The following is a 19,033-nucleotide window of genomic DNA, read 5'->3' on the forward strand; positions in this document are numbered from 1 at the left end:
ACAGTTGAATCACAAATGTACACATAAACGAACAATATAAGATCGAACACTTTCTATTACAACTTCTAAGGCTTGATAATATATTCTCATTATATATATATATATATATATATATATATACATATATATATATATATATATATATATATATATATATACATATATATATATATTTATATATACATACATATTATGTGAGATATGAGAAAGGAAGGAGACACACACACACACACACACATATATATATATATATATATATATATATATATATATATATATATATATATATATATATTCATAATATCAATACACATATACATTATTTGTTTCAATGTCAATAAACTAGTAAAATAGCAAGATCCACATGGCATTAGGCATCAAGAAATGTTTCAGTTCGGTTTCAATTTGATTTCATTTCTGCATTACTTTTTCTTGGAAATTCTATATGAAAATGACGGTACGTGTATCTGACAGTATAATGATAAAAAAAAAACCTTCATAATATAATGATAACAAAAGTCTTTTACAGGTTTGAAATATTGCAATATCTTGTTTAATATTCCTTTATAATTCCGTAATTGACATACCTGTCCAGTATCTCCTGTTTCCCTATAGGACAGTCAGTGGCATGGAGGATTTCGAACTCTCATCGATATGCATCATGACTTCTATGTCCGCTGCTGATCCATTTCCCCATGGAAACGCGCTGTAAAAACATCTTATCTGGAAACTCTGCCCAACCTTGGACAAAATTGCTGGCAAAGTGAGGCTGCGATGCTATAAGTGCTGAAAAAAATATTCATAGCCACTTTCAAATGGATTGGAGAAGACATATATAGACATCCATCATGATATAATATAATATAATATAATATAACATAACATAATATCATGTAATATAATATAATATAATATAATATAATGTAATATAATATAATATAATATTATATTACATTATATCTCATCTTTCTATCTCATGCTCCATTTCATTCATGGAGTTGATAACGCAACTTATCGAGAACTGAGTCGTTTTATAGCATTCTGCCAAGAACTCGCGATTCTTTTTAAGATGACTCGCTGGTCTGACAGTTTTTGATTGATGAGTGGTAGGCGGATAACAAAGGGAGATCGTGTGTCTTGTCACTCATCGCTCCCGTCGTTAAATCATGAAGGGGATCGGCAGGGTAAACTCCACCGCACAAGTGCGAGAGGAATGGGTAAACACGGGGTGGTTGATTGGCAGCTGGGGAAATACCCTAACTCAAACGTTCGGTCGTTTTTCTCCTCCCTTACACCATCCCTCCTTCTCCTCTGTCTGTCTGTCTGTCTGTTGGTCTGTCTCATTCTTTTTTTCTTTCTTTTTCTCATCTACTCTCTTTGCAAGGCGACAGACGGAATGTTTAGAGTTATCGTTTTTGAAGATGAATATTATTATTATTATTACCGTTAATATTTTTACTATAGTATTATGATGATGATTATTACTATCCTATATTATTATTGCTACTACATTTATTATTGTTATCATTATTATTATTATTATTATTATCATTATTATTATTATTATTATTATTATCATTATTATTATTATTATTATTATTATTATTATTATTATTATTATTATTATTATTATTATCATCATCATCATCATCATCATCATTATTATAATCATCATCATCACCATAATCATCATCATTACCACATATTTGGGTAAGCTATATATGGTACGAATGTCTTTTCGTCATTTTTGTTTTAGTTTCTTATATAAAGGAAATACACAACTTAAGATATAATACTAACGTATTTTGGGGCTTTGGTCTCAAATCTTTTAAAAACTAAAAATATAGCCAATATTAAGTAAACGTTCAAAATGAATCTTGCAGATTGCTCAGCAAGACGGCGGCGTCAAACATCGATCATCGAAGGCACAGAATCCATAATGCACACGTGGAATTCATTTTGTAGGTACACAAATAAAAAACCCCCAAAAAACTGACAACTGTTTGAATATATTACAGCCAGTTGAAACTCCAACTCCTAAACCTCCTTGATTTAAGGCAAGACTCCAAATCCACGGGGTGCAGCTGCTGCAGCCAAGTACTCCGCTCGGACAATTCGTCTTCCGAGTACCTAGCTCGATGGAGATCGCCCTCAACGGTGCAAGAAAGAATCACAGCGGGCCAAGTTCAAGCCACAGTGCAGGAAAAGTATACTGCTGACTATGATTTTCTTTTTCTTTTTTTCAAGTCCTCTAGAACAATGAAATTCCGAAGAATACCCTTCTTTCAACAATTCCTTTACTTTGTGTGCATTTTGTATGCGTTAAAGGTACTGTTTACCATCGGAAGCAGTGGTTTAAAAATGTTCGAGTTATCACATTTGATGCATAATAATTGTGTATGATGTGCATTTATCATGCATATTGCAAAATGCGAAGAGTTCCTGTGGCGATGGGTTGTATGTATGTAACATTGAATGTGTGTACTATGTTTGTTGTATCACGTAAAGTTCGGGGCTCATTCTTAAATAATATGAGTGAATAGAATAGTCGAATGGTTGAATTAACGTTATTTCAATACCCCTAACATTTTTGTCTTGGCAAGTGAATAGATTTACAACGTTTAAAGTTGTCGATTCAAGTGATAAATAATTACTCTAAAACATGATATATTCGCGGCACGAAATTTTCGCGAATTGGAGCCGACGGCCTTTTTCGCGGCAAGAAATTTTCGCGAATTGCCACTTGCGTTCAATGCATATAATGTAGATAAGAAATTTCGCGTGCATTTTAATTTCGCGAATCTTGGCGCTCGCGAAATTCGCGAAATTAAAATGCACGCGAACATTTCTCGTTTTACAGACAGTATGTTTAGATTGACTTCAGTTTGTTTCTGCATAAATCCTGGAGTCTTTCCGTCATGTGGATACCATAATTGGTTACAACATGTTGCAACGTTTTAATAGTGTGTTCCTACGACATGGACCATTGATTGAAGTAGACCTGTGTGACACCACCCCGTAGAGGGCGTTATGAATCGCTTGCACCTTATTCCTGTGTGCGCCTGCCCAGTACTTACTCTGGCGCCATCGATGTGCGCACCCTCAGCATCTGCTGTTTATTACAGTGCTGCTGGGATATATCGCGATTATGAAATGTGTAAATAAAAAGAGAGAAGCACAATGAGGAATGCGAGTTAGATAACAACTTGTTACGTTTATTCTAATAAGATTAGATTATTGCAACTGATTGACAAATTGCCCTACGTCGATGTAGGGCAATTTGTCAATCAGTTGCAATGAACACACCTCGACGAAAGAATTTCATGAATTTGAAAAATTAGATTACTTTACATGTCGAAAATTGGAGGCTACCTTCTTTGCAGTGCATTGTGATAATTAAAATTGAAGTCAGTGTAAGAAGGTCCTGCATGCATAGCAAGCATTTCATTCATTTTTCGTTCACTCTCTCTTTTGCTCTCTCCATCCCTCTCTCTAACACGCAAGAAAAAAAAAAAGATTACCTTTTTGTTACGTTTTAGTCCATGTAGAAATCGAGTTTAGTTTAGACAAGCACTGCAGATCCAGCCTTCAAATTGGATAGATTTTTAAAGTTCATTCTGTTTTGATTTTTGATAAATAAATTCATGCTAATTAAGAATAGCACTGCTAGGTTTTCTTATCAATATACTTCCGAAGTTTTCACACACACACACACACACACACACACACACACACACACACAAGTCCTTATTCAAAGATGAGTGCACAGGGTGAATTATTCACGAGTGTAAGAGACTGACATGATGCCACATAGACTCGACAAAGAGGGCGCTCGTCTTCTTGTGATCCTTACTTTATATTAGATTTTGGTAGCGATGTCAATTCAAATCAATCTTTTAATTCAATTCAACTTTATTTTCATTTCCATTAAATAAACAGGGAAAATTAAAAACAATGCATTAACAGAACATATTTGTAGTAATTTCAAAAACTTACATTAACAAAATGCATGTGATCATGAGTAACAACATAGTTGCATTTGTAAGGTATATACACATGCATATTACATGGATGGGAATTGAAATGGAGGGTCCCACTAAAAAGCCAAGCTTGTACGATATGGGACCCTCGGAAATACATAAGAGAACGAATAATGACTTCATGAAACTACAAATAAACATATGAAACAAAATCAAAGAAACCACTGTCAACTGACACATGTCGCGTGTAACTGGAAAGTAAAATCTAAAATCTATTTGCTTTCACAACTGACATGTTATCAGACCATACCACAAAAGTAATAAATACCTGATCAGAGATTTATTAAAGTCGTCTCGCAGACAGGAGAATTAAAGTTTTTGAAACTCAATTCGAGAAAGAAAAAGACTCTAAAATTTGAATTACTAGGGCTAAAAAAATAAAGGAAAACTCCTGGATTTGATTCATTTTGTAAAGCAACATCTGTTGAATATTTCTGGAAGCAGCTGCATCGACACATGCATGTAAGGTTGCGTGTTCTGGTTTGATTCATTCTTATTTTTCAAAGTACGCTGATGTCAATGAAGTATTTGTTGTTGTTTTAAAGAAAGAAGAGAAAAAGAGAACAATTGGGGCCATATACAACAAATAATTTGCCCCAGACAATACTAATATGAAACAAATATAATATAATAAGTCTTAGAGGTGCCAGGTAAAAAAGTCAGAGGTAAAAATGTCAGAGGTAAAAATGTCAGAGGTAAACATGTCAGAGTTAAACATGTCAGAGGTAAACATGTCAGAGGAAAACATATCAGAGGTAAAATTGTCAGAGGTAAAAATGTCAGAAGTAAAAATGTTAGAGGTAAAAATGACAGAGGTAAAAATGTCAGAGGTAAAAATGTCAGAGGTAAAAATGTCAGAGGTAAAGTCGTCAGTGGTCGAAATGTCAGTGCTCAAAATGTCAGAGATAAAAATGTCATTGGTAAAAATTTCGACGTAGAAATAATAAGAGGACGAGGTAAAAGTGCGAGAGACTTTTTTTTCTGACATTTTTACCTCTGACATTTTGATCTCTGACATTTTTACCTCTGACATTTTTACTTCTGACATTTTTACCTCTGACATTTTTACTTCTGACATTTTTACCTCTGACAATTTTACCCTGACATTTTTACTTCTGACATATTTACCTCTGACATTTTTACTACTGACATTTTCACCTCTGACATTTTTACCTGTGACATTTTTACCTGTGACATTTTTACTTCTGACATTTTTACCTCTGACAATTTTACCTCTGACATCTTTACCTCTGACATATTTACCTCTGACATTTTTACCTCTGACATTTTTACCTTTGGCATTTTTACCTCTGACATTTTTACCTTCGACATATTTACCTCTTACATTTTTACTTCTGACATTTTTACCTCTGACATTTTTACCTCTGACATTTTTACCTCTGACAATATTACGCCGAACCGTCTTAGAGATATCAAACACAATTTTAAATATACCATAGTGTCTCCACTAGGGAGCTCATATCGTCTCCACGAGGGAGCTCATAATGGGCGTCTCCGCAAAGGAGCTCATACAGTCTCCACGAGGGAGTTCATACAAGAAAATACAACTATTAAAGTAATAATATCCAAAACCAAGGCTATATAATTACATAGTCATGTCCCTTTGCTTGTCTGTATGTCTATTTTTCTTACATGTAATGGTATCTACAGTACATGGATTAAAAGGGAACAACAAGAGTTTTCGTTCACAAATTGAGCATTCATAGTTGATTTCATACTTCAGTCATGACCATATAAGGGCACTGGAGCTTGCGAGGGAGTTGAAAAAAAAAATGTGTCTACAGCTCCACAATGGTTTCATCACTTGGCTCAGTAAAAGCAGGGAGGTGAGAAAAAATCACCTCCCTGGTGAAAGACAGGCTGGTTTGACAAGAGAACAGTAACGGAATGTATGAACACTCGAGAGCCAAATAAGAAGGGCATTCCTCTCTTTACGCTTTAAGGTTCTGTTTACCAGGCATAATATACTACCAACTCCTTGTTATGTAACCACATGCGTGACAATGTAGTAAATCAATGTGGATTTCAGGTGCTTCTTACGTTGGTTCTCCCCCCCCCCCCTCTCTCTCTCTCTCTTATCTCTTTCTCAATTACTGCTATTCAAAATGCTGAATCCTGTAAAAAGCCAATGCCTTTCTCCAAAGAGCCAGTTTTCCAAGGCACATCATGCTCTTCTTTTCCACGTTGCTTCACACTGTCTGTTGTTTCTTTTCGTATACCTAGGCTTACTCAGTAATGCTAGAGTCACACACGGCCGGATTTCGTACCGGGTCCATAAGGAATTAAAACCGTATCTACCCGGTTCGAGCCGTAGAGACCCGCACTGACCGCGTCGTAACCCGTGTCAATTCCTGGTGGATTCCGGGGGCTACGATACGGCGGTGAAAAATTTTGGTCGTGCTCAAAATTTTCTCACGAATTTCAATTCCGTATTGATATCCGAATTGACCCGGTTTGAACCGCATTGACTCGCATCGACCCGCTGCAACCCGCAGCGTAAAACCGTATGGACCCTTGCCGTATAACACATTGCCTTCATGCAACGGATGACGACAAGGTTTACACCCGGGTCGGTTCGGGTCGAAGCGGGTTAACACGGGTCGATAGGGGTGGAAAAGGATTCAGTTAAGGATTTTAAAGCGGATTTTTATACGGTTCGATACGGGTCAATACGGGTCAATACCTGGACGATACGGTTTTAATTCCTTATGGATCTGGTTCGAAATCCGGCCGTGTGTGACTGTAGCATAAATTGCCCCCCCCCCCCCATTCCGGGACTAATCCGGCTCATTTTCATTAGGATAAAAAATCCGTTTTGTGACCCGGCCGTGTGTGACTCTAGCATAAATAACCATTTCACATTAATTGCGTTATTACTTTGGCTGTTGATTTTGTTGGTACTGTTTACCCTCATTATCATTATAATCGTACACGCTAGTATACCGTGTGCTAGCTATGTTCTGTCGTTGATGTTTGTCATTATTGTGTTTATTTTCAAATGTAGAAAGACTCAAAATTAATAACTGAAATGAAAAAAACAAAAACAAAAGGTAAATGAGTACACATGCCACGTCTTTCCTCGAGCGACTACTAAAGCACAATGGAGACAGAACCTGCCCTCCAAACGATTGTTCCTAAATTCTGTCACCCTGGGGGCCTTGAAATTGATGGGTGCAAAACCAATGTTGGATCGCAAGAAAACAATCATTATGTGTGTTTGCAGTAATTCAGTGAAATGCACCACAAGTTGCATGGTTTAACTTTCGGAAAAAAAAAAGGGAGGAGGAATGAAAATGGTAGGCCTATGAAGTCAAACCTCTTGTATCTACTCAAGTGCTCAAGTAAGAGAAACAAAAATTGCTTCACCCCGTCAAGGGGGCTTTATGTTTATGATTAACATTGACCGTGTGTCTGCACCTGATTTTGGTGAATCATATACATTGCCCATGATTCATCGATTTATAATTATTTCGAATTTTTTACTTCCGCAACCTCTCTTGCTGTTATGATTAATAAAAACATACTGTAAATTTCAGGTCACTCTTTCCCTCAGTCTAAACTATTCCTCGCCTATGTATGAAATATTTGTCTTTGCCTATTTTTTTTTTTTACTACTTTGACTTTATGTGCAATTGTATCACAAAAGCTTGATAGCAAAACGGATTGAGGGCCATTTCAAAAATATTTTGAAGTAAGTTCATATTCAGATGGGGCAAAATAAAAACTTTCCAGTGATACGTCAGTGGTTACATAACAAGGGATATTCTATAAGATATGATTAAAACTATCCAATTTTTCTTATCATCATTATTAATTTTAACGGTTTTAAATCGCAGATATCTTAAATCAACAAGAATGGAATTGAGTCGTTTTGGATTCAAACTCTTCATTTCCCCCTTGCTCATCTGTTTGCTTACTCCTAACTATGTTTATATTTTCATCACTCTCTCTCATATTCCTTTCTTTTCCTTTTCTTCCTATCTTTTTAAATTTTCCTTGAACATGTTTTAAACTTACCTTTTATTGGAATGGAAAGCATATTCATTTCAAAAGAAATACGTGGGAATTTCAAGTGTTGGCGGCCATATTTGGGGCGATCTTGAATATCCCAAAACCTTCAAGGAATCAAGAGTTGCATCACACAGATTAGATACAGCACCTTTGAAATAGGGTTTTAAATCATTAAAAAAAAAAAATTCTGGGGACTGTAAGATCAGGTTAGATCCAAACTCTGACTAATTGGTCATCCAGGCTGAAGCCCAGACAGAGAAGAGACAAGCTCGTGCGACATGGAAAAATTCTATTTCACCTCAATACTTGACACTCTTACGCACAAACACATTCACATGCTACGTTTTTGCACTCACACAGCCAAGCTGCCTACTATTCTATGATTGCAGTGAGTTCGCGAAGTTATTCGCACTTATTATCTATTTATTTATTTATTTATTTATTTATTTATTTATTTATTTATTTATTTATTTATCTATTTATTTTACCAGAGTTACGTACAATCCAGATGGGCGTTAAAAAGAGTGTTTATTTCTTTCTTTTTCAGCCCTCAAATGTCAAAAGTCATTTTGATTTTAGTTGGCTAATACGCACCCTCTTTTTGTAAAGGATATAGTCTTGAATGCCCATTTACAATTACTTTTCTATGTAACAAGTTTATATAAAGTGAAAAAAAAAATCTTTGCTCAATTTCACAATCTTGTCAAGAATTCTTCCTAATTGCCGCACTACTTCAAGTGCACTGTCGACGAGTTCAAAGCATTGCTAAAAAGATTTTAGGAGTTGCATTAAACTTTAAAATCAAGAAAACTTTCCTAAAAATGAAATTCAATCATCAGTCCATAAAATCAAACATATTAAACATTAACAATATTTAACGATATTAAACATGACGTTATGTTTGATAATTCTGTGTCACAGAAAAAGTTATGTCTGACTTCTCACTTATATGGAAATCATTTTCACCCTGAAGTCCTCTATAGCTTCATATCAACTCAATATCAAAGACTCTGGCACGTTGGTTGATCAAGAAGCACAGGCTTGGCAAACTATAGCTACATGGAAATGAATCTTCTGTGAGCGGTGATTTGGTTCAGTCGGTAGCGCGTCTGCCTCCAGAACCAGAGGATCCGGTTTCAGCTACCGAGTCTTGACTGAGCAATGTTGTGTGTAATAAAAAGAGCCAAAAACACTGTGTCCCTCGGACAGGGGACATAAAAAGGAGGTGCTGTGTGTATATGAGAGGGTCACAAGTCATGCACGTAAACTCACAATAGGGTGCATAGACCGATGAAATGGTCCCCCTCACATCCAACTAGACCCCATGGAAGACCAGCTAGTGCAGCTGAATGTGGGCTCTCCAGCCATCTTCTCAGATGGAAAACGAAGCAATCGAAACAAACAATAAAAGGCTTCTGGTAGCAAAGCAAAGAGGGAAGCTCAGTTCCGGTCCAGTCACTCCTACAGACAGTTCGTAAGTCCCCTTCACAATTGGTCCGCGACCGTTTGCGACGACAAAGCCGTATACCAGGCTGAAGTAGCCAATGATCTCATCAGGTCGCACAAAGGCAGGCACAAGTTAATGCAACCGCTGTCGTCCATAAAAAGCGACTCTTCTTTAGAAGAGTTAGTTGCACGCGTAAGTTGTATTTCCTCGCATACATTCGTGAAAGTGGTCGCACTTTTCACATGCAAGTGTATTGCGAGTGGCTTAACGCCATTTACAAATAGTCGCACGACCGATCGCATGGTCGTGAGAGTCCACGAGATCCCTCGTGAGATTAAAAAAGACCGGTGTGACTGTTCGTGCAAGTACGATCAGAGTATAAAATAGGGTCAGGGCGTTGGGTACAGAAACCACCTAAACAATTGACCGGTATATAGTAACCTTTAAGTTGGATTTCATAATACATGTAGTCAGCATGCTAAAGAAGAAAGTAATATGGAAGAGGAAGTTGAAGAGGAGAGCCCTACTGCATAGGATGAAGTGATCGGTGAAGAGCAAGCTGACCAGCCAGGGGAGCAGGCAGGGGAGCAGTCGGAGCTTCCAATACACCAGGCAGTGAGAGAGGAAGGGGATGTGGAGGAGAACGAGGTGGGGGTGGAGGAGGAGGAGGAGGAAGAGGAGGAGGAAGCTGAAAGGCGTCAGAGCTCCTTTCCCTCCTTGAGCAGGTACAAGCCGAGTGGTGTTCGAAGCACTTAATGTTTAATGTTAATTGATTTAAAGAACAGCCGGAAGGAAAAGACACAGATAAATGTTGCCAAGTGGGCACCAAGTAAATGTAATGGAATGTTCCTGACGGCTTCACAAAATCCTACCAGAGATACTAAAATAAATGAAGAAAAAAATACTAAAATCAGAAATGCAGCTGGGCAAAACAATGAATAGCTGCAGATATTGAGTATGAATTCCTCTACAAACTGCATTTTGGTTGGAAGATGAAAGCTTTTCTCATGATATTTGAAGGGACTTTATTTGGTTGGGTGTATGTAAAGAAAATAGGTGATTTTTTTTTTTTTTTTTTTTTTTTGAGTGAAAAGAACTCGTAGTCTGGCTTTGCGAACCCTTGGACAGAATTTGAACTGATTTAAGAACCCCCGTGGAAATTCGATGGATGAAATGGTTATATCTCATTTTTTTTTCAGGTTAGTAAAGATGAAACACGTCATTTCTCTCAGCTAATTTACAGACGTTTCTTGAATTGTTCATTTTAACACACGTCTCCGTGTGGAAATATTTGCCCGTGTGAGCCCTTAAGAGCAGCAGCAGCCTCCATCCTGCTTTTGTTTTTCTTTAAAGCGCCAAGTCACTGTTTTTCTTTTTCGTTGTTGTTGTTTTTTCTTTCTTCAGCAAAATGTGTTTGGTGTATTAAGATTAAGAGTTTTATGAGTACATTTGTAATTGATGTTGTGTTATATTCGTATTACATATATAGAAAGGGCCTCATCCACGTCAAGCTCTTCTTATGATGACGGTCCCCTGTATTGATTTTTCCTTTGTTCATAAATACAGTATGCTTTAATATGTTGTTTTGATTCCCATTATAGTCTGATGTTGTTCTGAAAATGACATTTCTTGTATTGATTTGTACGTTAAACTCTCCTTTTTTTGCATACTCTGTATCACTTTGTTTTCATTTGTTATTGTATTTGGAGAAAGAAAATGCAGAAATAAACCAAACCAAACAAACCAGACATCCGCTACCTCAAGCAGACTATCGAGTAGTGTGAACTTTTTCATCAACTCATGCACGACTTGTACGACAATCGCACAACTGGTCACACAACGCATATTATTGCGGGTGAAGCGATCGCATCTGGTCGCGTCTGTGTGTGTGTGTTTTTTTTCTTGCATGTTTAAAAAGTTCAGATGTGACCAGTCACGACCGCCTGAAGTTCGTGCGATCGCCTGCAAGTAATGCGAATACTTGCAAGATACCAAACGATCGGTCATGTAACTAGATCGTGAAGAAGGAAAAGAAGAAGAAGAAGAAGACTTTTTGACTTTTCAAAATGGTACTTTAGAAGAAGAAGAAGAAGAAGAAAACTATCACAGGCGGTCGCACTCTGGTCGCAGACCGATTGTGAAAGGGGATTTAATCAATAACCAATAGCATAGCATTGCGATCATTGCGTAACACTTCCCCGCTTCGCTGGCAAACAATAGTGACTGACCTAGCGGTTTACGGAAACAATCTAACTGTTTTTTTCTTCTTCTTGTTTATCTCTTAATAACCGGCCTTGCATCAACCTCAAAAGGCTGTTTTTCGTTGAAACGGGAATCGGTGAGAACGTGCTGGAGAGGGAGGGGGGAGGAAGAAATGAAAGGTGGGAAGGGGGTAAGGGGAGAGAGGGGAGACAGAGAGAGAGAGTGGGAGAGGGAAGGAGAGGGAGCCATCATAGTCACTTGTCAAAGCAAAGCGACGAAGGTGTCGCCGTTGAGCGGACGCTGAGTTGAAAAAAGAAGGTGCCATTTAAACCTGAACAAACTAATGGTAAGTATCTTCATAAGTAATCCATTCCTCGGTCGTTTTGAATGCTTTTTTTCTTCAAGATATTATATTCAAGAAATTATTTTGCACTTTCTGAGATGTATCCCTTTAATGAAAGTTAGAGATTATCAAGGAGAGGGGTGAAGATATGGGATATCCGCTCTCTTCAGTCACCCTCTGTACTAATGAAATTTGTAAAATCGTAACTGCTGGTCTACATTATTTTGTAACAAATATGTCGGAAAAAAAAAAAAGAAATCAGCGGGAATCAACCTCTCATCAGCTGCTTTCCGGGCAGGGACAGTACGATATCCCCGGTTGCCGTCATTGACACGAAAGCAGCATATGACTGGTTCGATTCCCGCTGGCTCCCTTTTTCCCCCCCGACATGTTGTTCAACAATGTACATCAGAAGTTGCAATCTTACAAATCTCTTTTGTACATATTAGAGAGACGAAAAGAAGAAAGCTCATATCCCATGTATCTTTTAATTGCATATGCACTGATTTACTTTCATAATAATGCATCATAATGTTGTTAGCCCTCTCAATGAATCGGGATATTAGGGTGGACAGGTACGTTATGGGTGCATTCTCTCACGCATCAAAAGTTTCATCTCTCCCGCGACGGAAAGGCCGTCCTTAGCGGCAGCAGCGAGACAACACATATGAGTCGTTTACAACGTATTTTGCTCACTGTTTTCCTCTAAAAGTTATTTTCATTTTTGAGACACTGCAACTGACGTATATGACGCTGTCAAATTTGTAAAATTTCTTACGTTCATATTCGACAGCTGTGTCATGGGCTCGCCAGTTTGACCCGTGAATAATCGGACAGTTGTACGTAGATGACGGCGGTAGAATATAGCGCAAGTGAATCAGCATCATCATCATCATCATCAACAACAACAACAACTGATCCACATGAACGATTTCGTTGGAGGCTAGGAAATTACATTATACATGTACATATGATATAATAGGACCTATAGTAGTTTTCAGCACGACTCATTCCCAAGCTAGGGCAAGACAAGTCTTCATGGTTTGATATGTCCGTATGAGATGGAGCCTTTTATTGTATGACACAGAGAGGCAATTGTTAATCGTTTGCATTGTATCAACCAAGTCCAGCACTGAAATTGAGACAATCCAATGACGAAGAGAATCTTTTTTTTTTTCTGAAAATCGACGTATAGCGAGATCCTGTCACCGCGGGGAAGCGACGCTCCCGGCCGAACTAGCAGTGCGACCAGCAACAGTTCTACCCTCCAGACAGCTGGTCAACCAACCATCAAGGTGAGCACTCACGGCAGCAAAGTCATCGCATGATGCTGTCCTTTAGCATTACTATAATGGGTATCGATCAGGGACCATTATAAACACGATAAAAGGAGGTAGTCTTTTCTCAACAAGTTGGGCATCCTCATTATCATACCTGACGTCACCATCGACCAATTGAGTATTTGAACATGACCATCAAAGAGTTTGATATTAGAAGTATTTTTCCAGCGTTTTACCTGAGGTATGCGTACGGATGTCTGTACACAAAACAAACTGGCTCCTTTTTGTGCGCGAAGTTTCTGTAAGTTTTTTGAGTTGTTCTGCGATATCACTTTTGTATCACTGTGCCAACTGTGTGTGTGCTTTGTGAATTTCATGGATCATTTTTTGTGTTAAATAATTCAGGGATTGGGGAGAAATTCTGCAAATTGGATTTGAGGCTTGTATCACCTTCTGATTTGCTACTGATTGTACGGGAGCCGTACTACAGCCTTCGCGTATGTATTTGTTTGTATTGTGTTTGTACACTCGATCCTTCTACATTTGAAAGTGACGTCAAGTGCGTTATAAAAAGCCATGATGCAACCTTGATGCCATGGGAATACGAATGTGCGTTCAGCTGTTTCACTCTAATAGCGCTTCTAATTCATTTAGTCAAGGCGCTAATTCCTGTAAGAGGCTTAATTAAGGAGTTCGTTCAACCCACCGAGCAGAAAAGGTTTGACCAGACAAGGTGGTAGATGGGACCTCTATGAACATCCCCAGGTAGTATGTGGTTCCAAATTGTGGTGTCAGTAGAATTTTACTGGCCACTTTTCATCATGATTTTGTTGGAACAAACGTAAAAGAGTCTGCGCATGCCAAGACTATTACACGCACCACTAGCACTGCTACAGGCGCCAGTGCCAGTGCTGCGTGTAGTAGTCTTAGCGCGCATATACTTTTTCTTCGATAAACAAGGGTTTTGCCTGCAAACTAACTTTTCACGCCAAGCCGGGTTCGGTGTAGTTTAGTTTCTAGCCGTTTTTTTATTTCGTCTTTATTTCAAGAGTTCAAGCAAGCCGAGTGAGAGCGCATACCTGGTGATTGTGACGACCGAATCGCAATCACTGGTGTGTGCTCTCACTCCACTTAGCGCAATATATACAGCGGGCTTCTGCATAATACATAAGCTGCAACTCAGAGAAATAAAGACGAAAAAACGACTAGAAATTAAGACTAGGGTCGGTAAACGCTTGTCGCTATATTTTGGGGCACTGAAAACGACAAACTCACACAGTTTTTGGATTTATTTCATGAAAAATTCATCAACACTGCATAAAACTATATATGTACATGTTGCTAGAGATGTCATCCATTCAGTGGGATTCATTGTAAGTTATAATATTGTGCATGGTTACCATGGTAACCGGATGCCTAAAGGTGACTGGTAACCCCCAAAATGCCTCCTGCTGCTGCAAACATTGTTTTTTTTTTATCTTATAGATGCAATAAAAAAAAACAATTTTTTTTATTGATTTTCAATTAAAAAGTGTTCCCTGTTGCCATGGCAACCAGTATTATCCAATCAGAATTTAGTTGTCAATAACTCAAAAACTAAAGCCCACAATTTCATAAAGCTCAATAAGCATGTCCTTCCTTCTGCATATTTTTTTTCCTTCTGCATATATTTTGAAGCATTATCAAGTTACTGCAAAATTTGTAAGCAAAGGCATAATAAACGGCCATTGAAAGAAAGATATCATTCTCGAATAGTAAAATGCATGAAAAAAGTTGTATCCGTCGTACTTTAAACACAAATTTGACTTCAAAGCATAGGCAAATGTATATAGCTTTTGATAATGTATGGACACAAATTTCCCTTAAAATAAGATGAATACAGAAAGCAAAGCCAATATTCTATAGTAGCTCTTTAGAGTATTTACAGAGCGATGGTTATTCAAAACAATCCTGGAAAAGAGCTGAGGAAAGCAATTGATTGTTTATGTTCTTAAAGGAAGTTTATTAAAGAATACCTATAAATTCCTTTCTAAAGAAGGAATATACACGTGCGCTGGATTATCCATCAAAGAATTAAGCGTACTTTTGTTAAAAAAAAAAAAAAAAAAATATATATATATATATATATAGAATAAAATGAAATATCATGATATGTAAATTTTATTCAAAAAGTGCAGTTATGAATATTAATGCTGAGGAGAGAATGAGGGAAAAATCTTGGGCGTCTTTTCCCTTTTTATCCAGACTAATTTTACAGTGTAGAGCTCATCTACAAAGAGTGATGTGCACGAAAGGCAAAAGAAACAAACCTGTCTAAATTCCAGATATTTTTGGGAGTTACCAATCACCTGTAGGCATCCGGTTACCATGGTAACCATGCACAATATTATACCTTACAATGTATCCCATTGTATTGCTGACATCTCTAGCAACATGCACATATATAGTTTTAAGGCGTTTCGATGAATCCTTCGTGAAATAAATGCAAAACTGTGATAATTTTGTCATTTTCAGTGCCCCAATAGCGACAAGCGTTACCGACCCTAGTCTTAATTTCTAGCTGTTTTTATTTCGCCTTTATTTCTCTGAGTTACAGCTTGTGTGTTGTGCAGAAGCCCGCTGTATTGCGCTAAGCCGAGTGAGGGTGCATGCTCAATTATTGCCACAAAAAAAAAAAATGGTTCGGGCGTCACAATCGCTGGGTATGCACTCTCACTTGGCTTGCTTCAACTTGGAGAAATAAAGACGAAATAAAAACGTCTGGAAACTACACTACACCGACCCCAGCTTAGCGTGAAAAGTTAGTTTGCAGGCAAAAACCGATGTTTGTCGCGGAAAAAGTCTTTGTACGCTAAGACTATAACACGCACCACTGGCATGCGCTTTGGCGCCTGTAGCATTGCTAGTGGTACGTGTAGTAGTCTTAGTGTGCGCAGACGCTTCCTCGAAGAATATGGTCATGTCGCAACTAAAATGGCCTGTAAAATTTCATTGATACCACAATTTGATATCACATACTACCTAGGGGTGTTCCATAGGGTCCAACCGACCACCCCATGCAGACAAACCTTTTCTGCGGGGTGGGTTGAACGAAGTCACTTTTTCTGGGTCGCTGCGCCTGGACTAATTCTGGACAATGATTGGTCTTTCACACACTGTTGCACTTTATAAGCTGTGACCTCTGCATGTCTGTACTCACTGCTCAGTGATGATAATGATCAGTACTGTGTAATGGACGAAATAATACTGTAATATTGTGAGTCTAAGACTGATTTTTCTGCCATATTTACAGTGCATATAAAAAAGGCGATCCTACATTGGAGGGCTAGTAATTCATAATTGTCAGGATCACAACCAAATCGAGACCGCTAGCGAGATCTATCAAAGCCCCAAGCTACTCTCTGTGAAGTTCAACACACATGCTATGCGACATCCGAAGAAAGTAGTGTTTGACGCTAAGGTCCGACTTCCGGGATACAGGAATTCTCATCCAAGAAGATCTATTCAAGTCGCCATCGACGGGAACTGATCAACTCTGCAGAGCAAAGGAGAACAGTGAGAAGCGATTTGGACAAACGGTGGGAAAATCACAGCGTTTCTGTCTCTCCCGGGGGCGTGACATGATAGAAAGTTCACCATCAGAAACTACAGAGATGGAGACTAGAACGATTGGAGGTGAGAATCTGCACCATCATGATCTCCAAAAAGAGCATGAGAAAATCGCATGGGTGGGAAGAAGGTGCCAATGTATACTCATTTAATCTGATTTCAGTATATTTCTACATCTCGTATTAAAAATCCCCCAGAATTTTACGACCTTTATATGGGATCAATACAGGAAATGATATTGCAACATTTTGTTAAGGAAAACAAACCACCCAAACTCTGTGAAAAAAAAAAGATGTTTAGAGATGTACTTATTTCCGTTAAATGTATTAAATTGTGTCCTTTGGTAATTGTGGTGAAAGTAAAGACATCTTTCTCACTAATATTGATTGGATTACGTAAGAGGCCAGTTAGCCGAATTACCAGTTAGACATGATAGTATGAAATCACGTGAACCTCACGAACAACATGTCACTGACATCTCAAAAGAAAAAAAAAGAGATGGCTAATTTTTGAATCACCACTTCAATCTCTAAGAGCTGAAAAAGGACTGAAGTTATTTCTTTTGAATAGTTTAAATTATCATTAATTAATGAGAATACTGAGGTAAAATTTTGACTTTGCCTGATATTGATGTGATGACCCTAGGTAAACACATTGGAATGAAGAGATACATGAATCAAAACCTGAAATTGATTCATTATCATGATGCTTTCAGAAACGATAGAAATTGATTCATTATCATGATGCTTTCAGAAACGATAGAAATCGTGCGGGAAAGAAACAGCAAGAGAGTTTTTGGTAACAATTTAAGATAAGATTTATGTGATGAATCCTTGGAAATGATTGCAAATGACGTAAAAATACCGAATCTGAAATCAATTGTTGTCTTGTGGTACAAACCACCAAACGCTAATAATGATATGTTTGACTTGTTCGAAACTGTACCTCATACATGTCATTATAAATTGGATGATTTATAGTAAGGCTATATCATATCAGATGGTTTGAATCGTAACATACTGGCAGGTCATCAGCCCTGGCAAAGTAAGCGCCTGAACAATGCTGAATGGGTTGATTGATTGAAGTTTTTGGATTCCAATTTGGTCGATGTCATACTGGTATTAAGTCAAGCAAAGCTGGAAGCGTAAATGTTATTCCAGTCTCATTGAGTGACCATTATATGATTTCTTGTAGGCCTACATATGGGAAACAAAATATTTGTAATTTGTAAAGAACATTTACATAGATAAAATATAAAGTCTGCAGAAATATTCACAAAGTTGACATTGTAAAAAATACGCAGGAGATTCTAGTAAGTAGCGCCGGGACTGTCTTTATAATGCCACTTACGTTTTATATAGTACAGTGTATTCTGTGATTTTTTTTTAACTGATCTTTTGAAAGTAATAGAAGACAATGCTCCCCTGAAACGCAAATGTATCAAGAAGAAGAAAAAAAAAAGTATCCGAGTGATAAATGACCACAATATTATATGTTAAAGATTATTAGAGATTGTAAAAAGTTAAAGCAAAAAGTTGTCGATTAACTCTTGGAAGAAAAAAAAAACAGCTTACGGTAATAATTAAGCATATGGAAGAAATGCCAGTCCCGTTAAGGGAAATGTGCAAGAATGTTAACATGAACTTGTACAATATATGTTATTATTTAAGTATTGGTCCTGAAAAACCGATGTTATTATTTGCGATTTCCGACGAATGAAACTGATGTCAATTAATGTCCAGTATGTCTATTCGAACGATTTTAATTTCATAGTTTAGCAATCTTGGGGCAATTCCTATTCACGCATCCCTATGTCTTTGCGGTCATAATTTACCGCTGTTACTTAGTTAGTAGGAATGGCGAAAAGTATTTGTCATTTAAAGACATAATCCTTAGAGAGTAGCTGGGCGTTTTGGAAAGATATATCAGTTGTCTTCATGTCCATGGGCTAGATACGATTTGACCAATTTTTCAAATACTTTTAATCGGCGTCATCAAATACTAGTATGAGCTCAATTAAGTATTTAGTGTTATGTATCCCTTTGTCTACTTTTTAATTGTATGTATATCTCTGAAGGCA

Source organism: Diadema setosum, chromosome 10 (genome assembly GCF_964275005.1).
Source record: "Diadema setosum chromosome 10, eeDiaSeto1, whole genome shotgun sequence".
In the NCBI taxonomy this organism is placed as follows: Eukaryota; Metazoa; Echinodermata; class Echinoidea; order Diadematoida; family Diadematidae; genus Diadema; species Diadema setosum.